At 41.5% G+C, this 17,230-nt stretch overlaps 1 protein-coding gene across 1 annotated transcript in view; it reads right to left on the minus strand.

Moving 5' to 3' along the window:
- The window catches only part of LOC311135374 (chemokine-like protein TAFA-5), a gene marked incomplete at both ends in the record, with an annotated part of 224,058 nt that overhangs the window by 12,912 nt on the left and 193,916 nt on the right, over positions 1–17,230 (minus strand). The window lies entirely within an intron of this gene.

Below are 17,230 nucleotides of genomic sequence, written 5' to 3' on the forward strand. Positions count from 1 at the left end.
TAGCAGTGTGGAAAGGGACAGGAAAAAAAGCGTGGGTGTTTTCCTATGAGGAGGAGTGGTGTATCCAGGGAGAAAACGGATCTTATGAAATTTAATTTGTTGTCTTATGCAGTCATCTATTGGAAGTATTTAGCAATTGCAGTTCATAAAGTTTTTGAAACAATGTGATCAGACATCAAAATGATCAAGGTCACTGAATAAAGTGTAAATCCTTTCTGAAGTAGAATTGCTAAATATAAAATATTGACTAGTTCATTTTATCAATTACAACCATAAAATAACAATTCATAGCATAACAATAAAACTGACGGGCCATATGCATTAACCAAAAACACCATACATTTAGTTAATTATATATATTTTTCAAACATTCTTTACATGGGTAACATTATCTGTCAAAGTAACACCCCCTTAACATATAAACACATAGACACTGGACACAGACACTGAACATGAGCTTTTTTTAATAAATATGGTATCTCTTAAAAGAGCCTTTGCTTTGCTGAAATTCAGGTGTGCTGCCTGCCATCAGAGGAGTCTGCCTGTCTGCGTGCCTGCCATGTCATCAGAGAAGTAAATCTGTGAATAATGAAAAGTGAATAAGTTATTGCCACGCTTTCACATAGAGGCCTAGTTCAAACCACAAAATGTTTAACACAAAAAGGCAAATGGTAGCAGATAAATGTTAAGCTGGTTAAATAAAAGACTGCTATTAGAACTTTCAGATTGCCATTGTTTTGGGGAAATTGGGAGATGTCTGTCTATTTCGCCAAATATCTCAAAATGTATGTATTTTTATGTTTTAAAGTTCAACACCATTTTAATCAGGATAACCTATTATTTCTAATGATGTAAGTTTGGGCAGCGTACTATGCTGTGACCAATTGCTGGTAGTTAAAACGTCAAAAATATAAAAAATACTCATGGACCTCTGAGGTCGTCCCATTGTTTTCTATAGGGGAAATGTCAGTTTTTTTTTCAATTCGGACAGCATTTTAATAATGAGAATCTCCTATTTCGAATGATGTAAGACTGGGCAGCGTACTCCGTTGTCATCAAACGCTAGCCCCAAAATACAGTGGGGAAAAAAAGTATTTAGTCAGCCACCAATTCTGCAAGTTCTCCCACTTAAAAAGATGAGAGAGGCCTGTAATTTTCATCATAGGTACACGTCAACTATGACAGACAAAATGAGATTTTTTTTTCTCCAGAAAATCACATTGTAGGATTTTTTATGAATTTATTTGCAAATTATGGTGGAAAATAAGTATTTGGTCAATAACAAAAGTTTCTCAATACTTTGTTATATACCCTTTGTTGGCAATGACACAGGTCAAACATTTTCTGTAAGTCTTCACAAGGTTTTCACACACTGTTGCTGGTATTTTGGCCCATTCCACCATGCAGATCTCCTCTAGAGCAGTGATGTTTTGGGGCTGTCGCTGGGCAAAACTGACTTTCAACTCCCTCCAAAGATTTTCTATGGGGTTGAGATCTGGAGACTGGCTAGGCCACTCCAGGACCTTGAAATGCTTCTTACGAAGCCACTCCTTCGTTGCCAGGGCGGTGTGTTTGGGATCATTGTCATGCTGAAAGACCCAGCCACGTTTCATCTTCAATGCCCTTGCTGATGGAAGGAGGTTTTCACTCAAAATCTCACGATACATGGCCCCATTCATTCTTTCCTTTACACGGATCAGTCGTCCTGGTCCCTTTCCACCCCCATGCTTCACAGTAGGTATGGTGTTCTTTGGATGCAACTCAGCATTCTTTGTCCTCCAAACACGACGAGTTGAGTTTTTACCAAAAAGTTATATTTTGGTTTCATCTGACCATATGACATTCTCCCAATCCTCTTCTGGATCATCCAAATGCACTCTAGCGAACTTCAGACGGGCCTGGACATGTACTGGCTTAAGCAGGGGGACACGTCTGGCACTGCAGGATTTGAGTCCCTGGCGGCGTAGTGTGTTACTGATGGTAGGCTTTGTTACTTTGGTCCCAGCTCTCTGCAGGTCATTCACTAGGTCCCCCCGTGTGGTTCTGGGATTTTTGCTCACCGTTCTTGTGATCATTTTGACCTCACGGGGTGAGATCTTGCGTGGAGCCCCAGATCGAGGGAGATTATCAGTGGTCTTGTATGTCTTCCATTTCCTAATAATTGCTCCCACAGTTGATTTCTTCAAACCAAGCAGCTTAACTATTGCAGATTCAGTCTTCCCAGCCTGGTGCAGGTCTACAATCTTTGACAGCTCTTTGGTCTTGGCCATAGTGGAGTTTGGAGTGTGACTGTTTGAGGTTGTGGACAGGTGTCTTTTATACTGATAACAAGTTCAAACAGGTGCCATTAATACAGGTAACGAGTGGAGGACAGAGGAGCCTCTTAAAGAAGAAGTTACAGGTCTGTGAGAGCCAGAAATCTTGCTTGTTTGTAGGTGACCAAATACTTATTTTCCACCATAATTTGCAAATAAATTCATTAAAAATCCTATAATGTGATTTTCTGGATTATTTTTCCTCAATTTGTCTGTCATAGTTGGCGTGTACCTATGATGAAAATGACAGGCCTCTCTCATCTGTTTAAGTGGGAGAACTTGCACAATTGGTGGCTGACTAAATACTTGTTTTCCCCACTGTACTTTTTGCCCTTGGAACGCTGAGCTCCCCCCATTGTTTTCCTATGGCGAGGCATGCTGGTCTGTTTTGCCAAATATCTCACAATGTGTATATATATATATATTTTTTCAAGTCTGACACCATTTTAAATCAGGATAATCTCCTCTTTCTAATTACATAAGGTTAGGCAGCGTACTCTCCTGTCATCGATCGCTAGGCCAGAAATAGTCAGAAGTTGCAATTTCTTTATATTTCCCCCTTACGCAGACATAAGCACACGTGACAGTATTGAAGTGCGGATGTTTACTTTCTACACAAGTTGTTACTTTTCAGACTCGTCGGGTGGCAGGTAGCTTAGTGGGTAAGAGCGTTGTGCCAGTAACCAAAAGGTCACTTGTTCTAATCCCCGAGCCGACTAGGAGAAAAATCTGTTGATGTGCCCTTAAGCAAGGCACTTAACCCTAATTGCTCCTGTAAGTCGCTCTGGATAAGAGCGTCTGCTTAAAATGTAAAAATAATGTTCTAAGAACAGATTGAAGTGGTAAAATAAAAAGGTAGAAATATTTTGGTGCCATTTAGGGAAAATAAAATTCTAGGCATCACTCCAGTCAGAAGAGGCTCAGCGAAGGTTCGTTTCAATTATTTTGCTATGGCCTTGCGCTAGTGTTCCAGCTCAGCCAATGTGCTTTGGCCATTTTTCAGCCTTGGGTGAATTTTGACTCATTCTATTGTCCAGCCTAACTTTGTCTGCTTCCTCCAAAATGCAACTATATTTTACCCAGGTGAATTGCCCACTTAGTTTCAATTAAGAAACATACTGTAGTTTTAATGAAACACTAGCTTGTGCTAACCAAGTATTATCGACCTTCCGTTACTAGACCTAGCTAGTGGTATGAAGTGCTGTTGTGGACAGGGGTTGCATCCTAGGGCAGTCATAAAGGGATTGTTACACCCACACCAATGATCAAGGACATCCGCTGCAGCTGCAAATCAAAATGAGAGTGAGTGACAACCAAATAAAACAGACAAACAGTGAATGTTCAAAAACCAAAAAATACACTAAACTTAAATCAAAGAATCAACACTTTATTTCATATCATACAAAAATAATGCCTATGTAAATGATTAGTGGGTTTAGACTTTCATCTTACTCCAAAACAAGAGATGATTGAATATTTAAATGAATAGTGTCTAATACAAATAATACGCAGAATGTCAGGGCTGGAAAAACTACCTGCACACCCAGTAGCTAGATCTCTAAGAGCAATGTTCTAGGTCTATGCATTGTTACTTTTAACAGTATTTGAGTAGTCCTACAACCAATTGTAACAATAAACCAATAGCATATATAACCCATTGGAGATATACCCTTCAGTCTCTCCAGGACTTGGGACTTTCTTTGGGACCTTCATCTGCAGACAGCTTAGACCAGGACTTGCTTCATTATTCTCAAGTGATATAGCATTTAATATTTAGTTGGAATTGTGTTTTTGTATTTTCATAGTTCTCTCTTTGGGACTACAAATCTGTTCATTAGCTAGCTAGCTTAGCTACTGGCTAGGTAACTAACATTGTTGTTTTTAGCAGATCAAGCTAACGTTTGTGTCATTAACATAATATTGAATGGCTGTCTATCCTATTTATATGTAGCTAGCTGACGTTATCTAGAATAGATGGTTAACTTGATAAACAACTTACCTGTGTGCTACACATCCTCCTGGCGCCGCCACCTCCTGCTGTTAACGTTCCATGCAGCCCGCAACGATGCTTCTTTGGGAAATCTATTAACTTTAATTTTCAAAAATAGATTCATCCCGTGACGTAAGGACAATCCCACCTGTGAATACTATGGTAATTTTGACCTTGAGAAAACAACTAGACTAAATTAGATATCTTAGCTAGCTGTTTACAGCCACAATGGAACAGCTGTTGTTTACAAACTCACTGGAAGTTATTTGGGGTTTCTTTGGTTCACTTCTGCTCCTCCTTAAAAAGCAGTAAAAAAGGTCTATATATAACCATTTGTTTTTAGTGTGCATAGCAAAAAAGCAAAGGCATTTTTCTGAAAACTTCCACAGCAGCAGATTTGTCTGCCATTGTTAGCCCATTATACTGTCAGAAAAGTCAGCCTGAGGTGATTTGGCTGGTGACTCATCTCACCCCAGTTTTCTAGCTACTTCCTCTCTCCACGCCTCTCTTTTTTTTCTTTCTTCCTGAATCTCTCTCAGCAACTGAGTCATGCAGGGAAGAACAGCCTCTCCCATTTTTTTATCTGCCCAAGAACTGGTGGTGGGCACAATTACATGTGCACCATTTTAGATTGCCCATGACACAATATGCAGGTGCAAGCACAAGGAATTTGGTTTGAGCATGATACATTTTTAAATGTAAGTCATTTAGCAGACGCTCTTATCCAGAGCGACTTACAGTTAGTGAGTGCACACATTTTCATACTGGCCCCCCCGTGGGAATCTAACCTACAACCCTGGCGTTGCAAACACCATGCTCTACCAACTGAGCTACAAGGACTGTGTATGATTCAGCACCCACTGAATGACAGAAGACATTGTCTTGCTGTGAGGCACATTAAATCAGGGGAAACAAAAGAGCCAAGAGACAGAGAATGGGTGTACCGAGATACAACAAATCTGCCATTTCCAAGGAAGTTGAAATCATGCTTGTTAATCTCAGTAAAACATGGATCTGTACAATAAATATGGAAATTGAATTGCAGAATATGAAGATGTGCTTAAGGGCCCATATGAGAATGTTGTTGTAAGAAGATCAGTTCAATAAGTCTAACATTGTAACATTCACACTGTAAAAGGCCTTTTTGATAAATTACAGTAGTATGCTGTTAAAAATATATTGAGGCTGTTATTCATTTTTACAATCTCATAAAAACTGAAAAACTTGTATATACATAAATTTAAGCTGCACATAATTGTTTATCATGTACTAAGCTAAAGTATATGTTAAACCTCAAATCAAATCAAATTCAATTGTATTTGTCACATGCGCTGAATACAGCGGGTGTACACTACAGTGGCGACCCGTCATTCTGTTTTGAGATACACCTGTTTAGCTATTTGACTGTTTTGCATGTTAATTTTACATATCAGTTTGTAAAAAAAAAATCCTTGAGTTAGTAAAGCTGCATACAAACATGGTATCTTTCTTGGGCAGCTCCAAAATGCAGGTGTTTCAGCCTAGCTCAGTGCTTCCTGTGGTGGAGCGGCAGCTAGCAAAAGCACAGAGCGTAGGCGTTGGTAATCTAGCCCCCTTGAACTGTGCTGCCATAGATTTACATTAGAAGTGCCAAGAAGGCTCAAGGTCATTGGCCACAGATAAAATTACGTCAAATCACGTTATATCTACTGTAGCTTTGATTGGACTGATCATGTCAACATCATACATTCAATATCTTAGCTGGCAAGCTAGCTAGCTAGACAAGCAGTCATCACCATGAATCATATCGACATTCTACTGGCAAATCCTTTTCAATCCTTGTCATATCAAGATAAATTATAGATAAAATGTATCGGTGCTCATCGGCCATTGGACATAAACATTACACAACAAGTCAGAAATTGCAAATTCAACAATGAGTGGTTTGGAAGGAATCAGTGGCTAACTGCAAGCGTTGCAAAGCAATTACTATTTTGCTTCCCCTGCCTGCTATTAGGTGGAGAGGATGTCTGGTCCAAGTCTCGATATAAGGATTTAAAACATCTGTCTGAAAGGGTCTCTTTTCCAAGCTTAAAATTATAAACATTCACACTCAACACCATGGGCCAGAAAAGGTTGAATACATTGGCCATGCTGTCAATCCAGCATGACTTCTGCCGCGTTCAAAACAACAGGGAACTCGGAACTGGGAAATCTCGGACTTCCGACTTCAGTGCTTTCATGACAACTGGGAACTCGAACTGGGAAAATAAGTTTGAACGGTCATCCAACTCGGAATTCCATGTCGGGAACTCGGGCCACTTTCTAGAGCTCCGACTTTCCGACCTGGAGATCACGGAAGTCATGATTCGACCTAATTTCTTTCCCGAGTTCCCAATTGTCTTGAAAGCACCATAGATCCAGAGAATGCAAGACTTTGATGACAAAGTTTGATGACAAAGTTTGTCCACCAGAAGGACCGCCTCACCACCTTCCTGTTTAAGTGAGCACAACAACAGTGAGTCCAAAAATATGTATTGCATGCTGCATAAATTATGTAATATGCCAGGATATGTATACTGTAGCTAAGAAAGTAATACTAAGTGTATGTTGTGTAGTAAGCTGTTAGTAGCCCATGTGTCTCACCGTAAGAATTTGTCCCTCTCCCCCTCAGGACTTAGCCTACTGTTCTGACGTGGTGGTGTACACTGTTTTAGAGAAATGTCATCATCGAATATTGTAAGAGCTTTCATTATCTGCTTTTATACAACGGGTGGTTCTAAGCCTGAATGCTGATTGGTAAAAACCGCATTCCAGACGTTTTTTTTTTCCGCACTCCACTATGGCCATTTCTTTTAGACTAACATTTCTTTTTCAACAGCGGAGATTTGTATATACAGTGGGGAGAACAAGTATTTGATACACTGCCGATTTTGCAGGTTTTCCTACTTACAAAGCATGTAGAGGTCTGTAATTTTTATCATAGGTACACTTCAACTGTGAGGGACGGAATCTAAAACAAAAATCCAGAAAATCACATTGTATAATTTTTAAGTAATTAATTTTCATTTTATTGCATGACATAAGTATTTGATCACCTACCAACCAGTAAGAATTCCGGCTCTCACAGACCAGTTAGTTTTTCTTTAAGAAGTCCTCCTGTTCACCACTCATTACCTGTATTAACTGCACCTGTTTGAACTCGTTACCTGTATAAAAGACACCTGTCCACACACTCAATCAAACAGACTCCAACCTCTCCACAATGGCCAAGACCAGAGAGCTGTGTAAGGACATCAGGGATACAATTGTAGACCTGCACAAGGCTGGGATGGGCTACAGGACAATAGGCAAGCAGCTTGGTGAGAAGGCAACAACTGGAAGAAAATGGAAGAAGTTCAAGATGACGGTCAATCACCATCGGTCTGGAGCTCCATGCAAGATCTCACCTCGTGGGGCATCAATGATCATGAGGAAGGTGAGGGATCAGCCCAGAACTACACGGCAGGACCTGGTCAATGACCTGAAGAGAGCTGGGACCACAGTCTCAAAGACCATTAGTAACACACTACGCCGTCATGGATTAAATTCTGGCAGTGCACGCAAGGTCCCCCTGCTCAAGCCAGCGCATGTCCAGGCCCGTCTGAAGTTTGCCAATGACCATCTGGATGATCCAGAGGAGGAATAGGAGAAGGTCATGTGGTCTGATGAGACAAAAATAGAGCCTTTTGGTCTAAACTCCACTTGCCGTGTTTGGAGGAAGAAGAAGGATGAGTACAACCCCAAGAACACCATCCCAAACGTGAAGCATGGAGGTGGACACATTACTAACCCTTTTCTGCAAAGGGGACAGGACGACTGCACCGTATTGAGAGGAGGATGGATGGGGCCATGTATCGCGTGATCTTGGCCAACAACCTCCTTCCCTCAGTAAGAGCATTGAAGATGGGTTTTGGCTGGGTCTTCCAGCATGACAACGACCCGAAACACACAGCCAGGGCAACTAAGGAGTGGCTCCGTAAGAAGCATCTCAAGGTCCTGGAGTGGCCTAGCCAGTCTCCAAACCTGAACCCAATAGAACATCTTTGGAGGGAGCTGAAAGTCCCTATTGCCCAAATTACAGACCTCTACATGCTTTGTAAGTAGGAAAACCTGCAAAATCGGCAGTGTATCAAATACTTGTTCTCCCCACTGTACCTTGCTGTCTATCTCGCCGACATTTGCAACATTGTTTTAATATTCAAATTCGATCTCCAGCTGTCCCATAGTAATGAACGTGTCAGGAATTGGGATGAGACAGACAGGCAGCGTTTCTCAGCCAGTCGAAATCATGAACCAGCTGGCATGATTTGTATGGATATATACAAAGAAAAGGTCAAACGAAACTAAGTGCAGCTAGTTTGCAGTCTTTCCAGCTTCAGTTTGAAGTGATTGTGTTAGCTGTGTTGTTGGCTAGCTCCTCTGAAAAACACTGTCCTGACGAGAGAGCACATTTTCTATGCCAGGCGCATTGTTATGGATGTATCCAAATAAATGTAACAAAAAAACAGCTTATGCAAATGCAGCTACTTTGTTGTTATTCTGTCTGCACTGTTTGATGTGACTGTAAGTTAGCCGTAGTTGGCTAGCTAGCAAGCAAGGGATAAGAACGTTGCCAGCCAGTATGGCAATGGAACATTTAGAATGAATGACTGGGTCGAGTCCATAGATACAGAACAAAAATACTGAACGACTGGGTTGCGTCTCTGGCAACCGAACCGATAGAACGAATGACTGACCAGCCGACTGGGGTAGCAACCCTAGATTTGTGTCGGGATTATATCTTGTGGAAGGATGAAATAGCAAGAAAAAATTCATCAAAATAACATTTTCTATGAAAATATGTCAATCATTATTTGAATATATTGGTAAGCCGTTGTATAAAAGTGATGATGCCCTCGAAACTTGTGTTTGGAGGATATATTGGCACGGTCTCGGGCCCAACATCACCCGTGACAATATATCCTCCAAACACCGACTTCGAGGGCATTACTTAAATATACCCGCATTATTTGTCCTATGGTTCGTACTTGGTGTACAGGAAGAAAGGCCCATGTTCTGAATTCTTTCGCTGTCCATTTCAAAAGTGCTGAACAAATAGGCATACCGACTATGTCCATCTTAGCTCGCTCATTAATGTCTTAATCGAAATTACAGCTTACCTCTTATCCACTCATCATTCCCGTTATGTCATAGTTTGACCATCTCAATTATTATATTACTTACAGTGGGGAAAAAAAGTATTTAGTCAGCCACCAATTGTGCAAGTTCTCCCACTTAAAAAGATGAGAGAGGCCTGTAATTTTCATCATAGGTACACGTCAACTATGACAGACAAATTGAGATTTTTTTTTCCAGAAAATCACATTGTAGGATTTTTTATGAATTTATTTGCAAATTATTGTGGAAAATAAGTATTTGGTCACCTACAAACAAGCAAGATTTCTGGCTCTCACAGACCTGTAACTTCTTCTTTAAGAGGCTCCTCTGTCCTCCACTCGTTACCTGTATTAATGGCACCTGTTTGAACTTGTTATCAGTATAAAAGACACCTGTCCACAACCTCAAACAGTCACACTCCAAACTCCACTATGGCCAAGACCAAAGAGCTGTCAAAGGACACCAGAAACAAAATTGTAGACCTGCACCAGGCTGGGAAGACTGAATCTGCAATAGGTAAGCAGCTTGGTTTGAAGAAATCAACTGTGGGAGCAATTATTAGGAAATGGAAGACATACAAGACCACTGATAATCTCCCTCGATCTGGTGCTCCACGCAAGATCTCACCCCGTGGGGTCAAAATGATCACAAGAACGGTGAGCAAAAATCCCAGAATCACACGGGGGGACCTAGTGAATGACCTGCAGAGAGCTGGGACCAAAGTAACAAAGCCTACCATCATTAACACACTACGCCGCCAGGGACTCAAATACTGCAGTGCCAGACGTGTCCCCCTGCTTAAGCCAGTACATGTCCAGGCCCGTCTGAAGTTGGCTTGAGTGCATTTGGATGATCCAGAAGAGGATTAGGAGAATGTCATATGGTTAGATGAAACTCAACTCGTCATATGGTTAGAAAAAACTCAACTCGTCGTGTTTGGAGGACAAAGAACGCTGAGTTGCATCCAAAGAACACCATACCTACTGTGAAGCATGGGGGTGGAAACATCATGCTTTGGGGCTGTTTTTCTGCAAAGGGACCAGGACGACTGATCAGTGTAAAGGAAAGAATGAATGGGGCCATGTATCGTGAGATTTTGAGTGAAAACCTCCTTCCATCAGCAAGGGCATTGAAGATGAAACGTGGCTGGGTCTTTCAGCATGACAATGATCCCAAACACACCGCCCGGGCAACGAAGGAGTGGCTTCATAAGAAGCATTTCAAGGTCCTGGAGTGGCCTAGCCAGTCTCCAGATCTCAACCCCATAGAAAATCTTTGGAGGGAGTTGAAAGTCCGTGTTGCCCAGCGACAGCCCCAAAACATCACTGCTCTAGAGGAGATCTGCATGGAGGAATGGGCCAAAATACCAGCAACAGTGTGTGAAAACCTTGTGAAGACTTACAGAAAACGTTTGACCTGTGTCATTGCCAACAAAGGGTATATAACAAAGTATTGAGAAACTTTTGTTATTGACCAAATACTTATTTTCCACCATAATTTGCAAATAAATTCATTAAAAATCCTACAATGTGATTTTCTGGAGAAAAAAAATCTCATTTTGTCTGTCATAGTTGACGTGTACCTATGATGAAAATTACAGGCCTCTCTCATCTTTTTAAGTGGGAGAACTTGCAGAATTGGTGGCTGACTAAATACTTTTTTCCCCCACTGTATATAGGTCTATCTCATTAGTATCTAATTCATCATTTTAGGCAGTGTTGGAATCATGCATTTCATTGCTTACTTTGTGTATTATAATTAGCTTGTGATTTTCTCCACAAGGAGGGGATACTATATAAGGTTGTTGGGTCTGTAACCATGTTTGCCAGTGACAGTCTCTTCTCTCAACAGTAATAGACCCATGTAATTCCAATTGATATTGCGAGGGTTGTTTTATTTGCACAATGCGCTGTCTGTGTGTCGGTATATTGCCTATAAAAGTGGATCCTAGTGATTGTATTTTCCATCCTTTTTAGAACACATAGGCCTAATAAAATACTTCAAATGGTAGGCTAACCGCGTCTCCTTCTCTCGCTCTCTCTCTCTGTGTGTGGTGACTTAAAGAAGAGTAAAGTTAAGGCCTCAACATCTTGCTGAGTTTACCTGAACTAACTTCTATCTGAATTTCTGTCGGTGTCCATTTTGAAAGTGCTGAACGAAGGCGTACCTCGTCGCAGATCGTTTGCTTGCACTTGCTTATACTTAGAGAAGTGAATTTACTGAATATAAATGTAATAATGTTTGTGTATAGTTCAAAAGTCAAAACTTATGTCGGCATTCGTTATTATTCAAGGAGAATGCGGTTCTTATCGAGTTAGACAAACTTGAAGAAGGTAGTAAATGAGGCTGAATGAACTGTTTTGCTGCCAGACAAGGCTCCGCTGATAGTCAGGTGTAGTGGTGGTAAGGACTCACTCCATGGTGCTGAAAGGAAAGCTCCGCTGTCAGAACAGCTTTATGTAGGCCCTAACAGTTTGTGGGCACCGTCTGTCACCGTTATAATGCAATTCATGAATTGTGTAGTGTTGTGTTGTTGTGTAGTGGCTTTGCTGAGTTTTCCCCGTGAAATGCGTGCTTACGAGCCCTACTATGCAGAGTTAAATAATAATAATAATAATAAAAAATAGTATCACAGGAGGAGTAAAATAAAAAACACAACAATGGAGCTATATACAGGGAGTACCAATAACAGATCAATGTGCAGGGGTATTACATTTACATTTACGTCATTTAGCAGACGCTCTTATCCAGAGCGACTTATGAGGTAATTGAGGTAGATATGTACATGAAGGCAGGTTAAAGTGACTAGGCATCAGGTTAGATAATAATAAGAGTCAAATAAAGAACAGAGTACTCTTTGGCAATTTTTTGGGCCTTCCTCTGACACCGCCTGATATAGAGGTCCTGGATGGCAGGGAGCTCGGCCCCAGTGAAGTACTGGGCTGTCCACACCACCCTCTGTAGGACTATGCCATTCGAGGGCGGTGCATTTGCCATACCAAGTGGTGATGCAGCCAGTCAAGATGCTCTTGATGGTGCAGCTGTATAACCTTTTGCGGATACGAGGGACCATGCCACATTTTTTCAGTTTCCTGCAGGGGAAGAGGCACTGTCATGCCTAGGGCTGTTGCAGTGACCATATTACCGCCACACCGGCAGTCATGACCACAGTCAAATTCCACGTGACCATTGAGTCATGGTAATCTCCTCTTATGCACTCTGGACATGCTTTGGTAGTACCCAACTTGCTAACCACCATCAGGTCCTAATGGCCTGGTACTCAGGGCTCTATTGTCCCTCTAACCACTCTGACATCAATGCAAATGCAATCGAAAATCATATGAAACACTTATCATCAAAACAGCAACCTGCTTTTAAAAATCACCTCACTGCATCAATTTGAAGAAAGAAGTTCAACAGCAGTTTGAAACTGAGTGTAAAATACGGTCATTGTGAATGTTGTTTCAAAGCCTAACACAATGAAATGGACAGCGCGTTCTAAGGTAATGATTAATTCAAAACACCCGTACACATATTAGAGCTTATGCATACACATTGTCTTATGAGCCCAAGCCCGAAAAAAAAACCTGAATTAAAATTATGATTGTGCCTTATACAATACATAGCCTAATGCATTTTACGCATGGCAGCAAAATCATGAAGCAAAACTGATTTTAAGATGTCTTTGGTACATAATTGGTCTACCCTACACTACAAAATTAAACAAATTCAAGCAAATTGCCTTTGAGTGTGGACTATATTATTATGCATACTGGTGCTACGCTCCAAAATGTCTACCAGGAGTCTGGGAGAGAACGTATAGCCCTAGGTGATGTGGTTGGTTCATTGATTGAGCAGGGCGGCTTACAGGTAGGATACAATTATAGTGAATTTGTATTTGATTTTGAATAGCCTAGTAATAGGAAATGTTTTATATTTTCATAATTAATTGGGTGGTACAGAATATCTCACCACCATGCGTTTCCATCTCCTCCTCTCTCTTCTTTATTCCTTTCTTGAGCGTGCAGAGAAGCTGTCAACAGTTTAGTGAAATATGTTTGGTTACGAAAACATGTTACTATTGATGTTCCCGAACAGATTTCACTTGGTTTCCCAAATTAAGCGCTGGGTAGCTGCAGAAACAGGGTTGGAGAGCCCATGGCATGCAGAGTTTGGGCTGAATATCACCTGTCACGCAGCCAGAGCATACTCCTCAAACAGTGGTTGATGAGTGGAGTGAAATAAGTGTTCTTATATTTATTTGTCAGCTGGTCATATTAGGCACAGCTCCGCTATAAAACCGAAGTAGCCTACCAATCAAAGGGCCTGAGGTATTTTATATCAAGTGAGCAAAAGCTTGAGATTTCCTTCACATTGGAAGCAGCACACCAGTTGTTGTTTGTGAAGAGGCACACCGCTCCCCCTTTGGACTTGCCTGAGGTTGCCTTCGTCCAATCGAGCTGCTGCATGGAGAAACCACTAAGTTCTATGTACATAGAGTCATACAGCCACGTCTCTGCAAGGCATAGAATATTGTAGCTTTTCAAGTCTCTGATAGGAGACTCTCGAGCAAAGCTCATCCAGTTACTGGACATTTGCCAATAGAATGGAGGGGGGTGCCCGTCGGTTTTCCCTTCATCTCAATCTCACCAGGATGCCGTCTACACCTGCGGCGCTTTGGTAGCCCATGAAACAAAGAAATGGGGTCCTGTATGAACAAGGGAACTCAAAGTTGAAGTCGGATTTAAAGTCGAAATCGAGGTTAGTAACTGTCGACGGTCAAGTGTTTGACGGTCATATGTGATAATAGTACGAACTTGCTGTACAGAAAAAGTAAAGATAATACCCCAAAAAGTCACTAAATAGCAAAGTTAGGTTGGAACTCATAAGATGTTGCCCTTCTCCGTCTGTGCCATTTTTCATGATCTTTCATGACCTCAGAGTCCTGTAGCAGGGTTTCCCAAACTCGGTCCTGGACCCCCCAACCCCCCCGGATGCCCTCTCTACTAATTAGCTGCTCACCAGGACCTTGATTAGCTATATCAGGTGTGTTACCATGGGGCTGGCTCGGAAGCTTGCACACCTAGACCAATTAGTGGTAAAAATATCAGAATTGGGCTGCCTGTTTAAACGCAGCCCTAGTGGAGCTCCATGACCACTGTTGGATAACTCTGACATTTTGTAAGTATGTAAGGACTAGTTTACATAACCACTCCTTATTTCATGAATTACAAAATAATGTGCAGTTCTTCTGGGTCCTAGAATCATTGTGTACTACTTAGTACTGTATAATCAAGTAAATGTGTAGTAACACTTGGAGAATGCATAAAGTGATTTTGTTTACATGATTTTAATGTAATGTGTTAATGTCCTGTATGTGTTTATAAGATAAATTGAATGCAGTCAAAACCAATCCATAGTTTTGAGACAATCTGTAGAAAATGTCACTGGTTACATTATTGTGACTTGCACAATCCTTTTGCAACGTTGTTTACTTTTCAGTCTTTGGCAAAGGGGTTCAACATAATTGAGTCAAATGTATTCTATAACAACATCCGAGGCAGGGCTAACTTTGGAGGTTTGCTTGTAGTTAAGTTAGAAAAAAAGGCTTGTTTGTTTTTCCCTATTAAAGCCTTGTGGTTACATACAGCGAGGGAAAAAAGTATTTGATCCCCTGCTGATTTTGTACGTTTGCCCACTGACAAAGAAATGATCAGTCTATAATTTTAATGGTAAGTTTATTTGAACAGTAAGAGACAGAATAACAACAAAAAAATCCAGAAAAACGCATGTCAAAACTGTTATAAATTGATTTGCATTTTAAAGAGGGAAATAAGTATTTGACCACCTCTCAATCAGAAAGATTTCAGGCTCCCAGGTGTATTTTATACAGGTAACGAGCTGAGATTAGGAGCACACTCTTAAAGGGAGTGCTCCTAATCGCAGCTTGTTACCTGTATAAAAGACACCTGTCCACAGAAGCAATCAATCAGATTCCAAACTCTCCACCATGGCCAAGACCAAAGAGCTCTCCAAGGATGTCAGGGACAAGATTGTAGACCTACACAAGGCTGGAATGGGCTACAAGACCATCGCCAAGCAGCTTGGTGAGAAGGTGACAACAGTTGGTGCGATTATTCGCAAATGGAAGAAACACAAAAGAACTGTCAATCTCCCTCGGCCTGGGGCTCCATGCAAGATCTCACCTTGTGGAGTTGCAATGATCATGAGAACGGTGAGGAATCAGCCCAGAACTATATGGGAGGATCTTGTCAATGATCTCAAGGCAGCTGGGACCATAGTCACCAAGAAAACAATTGGTAACACACTACACCGTGAAGGACTGAAATCCTGCAGCGCCCGCAAGGTCCCCCTGCTCAAGAAAGCACATATACAGGCCCGTCTGAAGTTTGCCGATGAACATCTGAATGATTCAAAGGAGAACTGGGTTAAAGTGTTGTGGTCAGATGAGACCAAAATCGAGCTCTTTGGCATCAACTCATCTCGCCGTGTTTGGAGGAGGAGGAATGCTGCCTATGACCCCAAGAACACCATCCCCACCGTCAAACATGGAGGTGGAAACATTATGCGTCGGGGGTGTTTTTCTGCTAAGGGGACAGGACAACTTCACCGCATCAAAGGGACGATGGACGGGGCCATGTACCGTCAAATCTTGGGTGAGAACCTCCTTCCCTCAGCCAGGGCATTGAAAATGGGTCGTGGATGGGTATTCCAACATGACAATACCCCAAAACACACGGCCAAGGCAACAAAGGAGTGGCTCAAGAAGAAGCACATTAAGGTCCTGGAGTGGCCTAGCCAGTCTCCAGACCTTAATCCCATAGAAAATCTGTGGATGGAGCTGAAGGTTCGAGTTGCCAAACGTCAGGCTCGAAACCTAAATGACTTGGAGAAAATCTGCAAAGTGGAGTGGGACAAAATCCCTCCTGAGATGTGTGCAAACCTGGTGGCCAACTACAAGAAATGTCTGACCTCTGTGATTGCCAACAAGGGTTTTGCCACCAAGTACTAAATCATGATTTGCAGAGGGGTCAAATACTTATTTCCCTCATTAAAATGCAAATCAATTTATAGCATTTTTGACATGCATTTTTCTGGATTTGTCTGTTGTTATTCTGTCTCTCACTGTTCAAATAAACCTACCATTAAAATTATAGACTGATCATGTCTTTGTCAGTGGGCAAACATACAAAATCAGCAGGGGATCAAATACTTTTTTCCCCTCACTGTAGCTGAATCCCATAGCATCGTCCACAATTGACAGAGATTGGAGTCTGCTGCCGCCATACAGGAGATGGCTCTAATTGTCCACCAAGACACAACTGTGAGTTATTTGAAACATAATTTACAGGGTTAGCAGCTTCCTTGCCCCCTGTCCATCTTTAAAACAAGCCCCATTAAAAGCAATGGTACCTGAACAGAGGATTTCTGCACATAAAATGCTGGACTTTGAAAGCGATCCTTGAGTTGACAGGTTTCATTATTCAGTGACTAGACTGACAGCCCACCAGCCTCCAGTCTCAGCCCACGAACCATGGCACTGAGGACCTGAGCATGCATGACTACCCTTCAGCCTTCAAGACACTTCTGGAGGGAAATTCAGAGAACTCTGCCTGATTCTTTACAATGCAGAAGAATATCACAGTCGGCAGATCACTATATATACATGTTAGGAGGATGTGTATGTTAAATGCTATAGATAGGTAACCGTAATTAATGCAATAAC

This window comes from Coregonus lavaretus, assembly GCF_964263955.1.
Source record: "Coregonus lavaretus genome assembly, chromosome: 9".
NCBI lineage: Eukaryota > Metazoa > Chordata > Actinopteri > Salmoniformes > Salmonidae > Coregonus > Coregonus lavaretus.